This window comes from Morus notabilis, unplaced genomic scaffold (assembly GCF_000414095.1).
Source record: "Morus notabilis unplaced genomic scaffold, ASM41409v2 Scaffold1428, whole genome shotgun sequence".
Classification (NCBI taxonomy): Eukaryota; Viridiplantae; Streptophyta; class Magnoliopsida; order Rosales; family Moraceae; genus Morus; species Morus notabilis.
Genome location: NW_010362485.1, coordinates 42,416 through 43,668, shown reverse-complemented (window position 1 = coordinate 43,668; position 1,253 = coordinate 42,416).

Genomic DNA, 1,253 nt, shown 5'->3' with positions numbered 1-1,253 from the left:
GATCGCGAAAGCTTTTTCCTACTCGTCGGAGGTTCGCCACATCGACACGCTCTTGACCAAGGAGAACCTTCGTATTGCGGGCCTAATTCTCGACCTTCCAAACCCTTCGAATCTCGACGCCGTTCATTCGTATTTCCATTTAAGCGACGAAGGTAATGACTTCTCTCGACGCTTTGTTGAATTAAGAATCGTATTTTTCTAATGCTGATGGTACCCTCTCTTCCTTGCTAGAGATGGCATCTTTGAGAATCCAGCTTCCTGGGGGCCAATAGCCGGCGCCAAGCCAACAACAGGCACCGAGCCAACAGCCGCCGTCCATCCCGCGGCCCCCGTCAGGCCAACAGCCTTCGGCGAAGGGGAAGGAGAAGGCCGGCTCTTCCTGCCCTGCACCGAAAGGCAAAAAGAGCAAGCACAAGAGGAGGCGTACTGAGGAGCCGGCCCCTAGCTAGGCGTCGACTGACAAGACCTGGACATCGGTAGTGCCCATTCCTGATGTCCATGCACCCCCGGGACCAAGAGAACGCATACTGATCCCGGGGGGGGAAGATTACGGATGCGAACTTCCAGGTTCTGGATATTTCTGACGCCAAGGTCGGGGCGATGCTGCATCCCAGTCTTCCATAGTCGACCGCCAACGCAAGCAAATTTCCTTTCAGATCCACGTAAGGCAGTTTTTTTTTTTTTTTTTTTATTTATTTCCTGCCATTTTCCAGAGCCTCGTCCTTTCCCTTCTTAACCTCCTTGACCTAATCAAGGTCGAAGAGCGAAAGGATGAGATGGACGATTTGGAGGCCCGGCTTCAGCCGCTCGTCGATGAGGCCAAGAAGAGCAGGGATGATGCCATCGAGGAGAGGGATTTGGCGAAGGCCCAACTGATCAGCCTGGACAGCGAAGTAACCAAGTTGAAGGCTGAAGTCGCAAAGCTTACTTGATGGGCTGATCAATCTGAAAAGAAACTGGCCGGGGCGATCGTGGATGCCGAGAATCGGTGTTCCGAGGGGAAGGTCGACGGGAAGATGGAGGCCGAGGCAACCTTCAACGCCAGACGGGTGCGGATCATTAAGGAATTCAAGGCTTCTCAAGAGCTCTTTGACATCTGCAATAATGATTTCCAGTCGGCGGGTCAGCAAATTGTTGATCTGATCAAAAAGGAGCGTCCTGATTGGGACTTGGGCTTCCTCTACAACTCGCCTCCTCCTGCCGGCGATGAGGAAGTGCCCCCTCCTGGTGGCGATGAAGAGAACGCTCCCTTC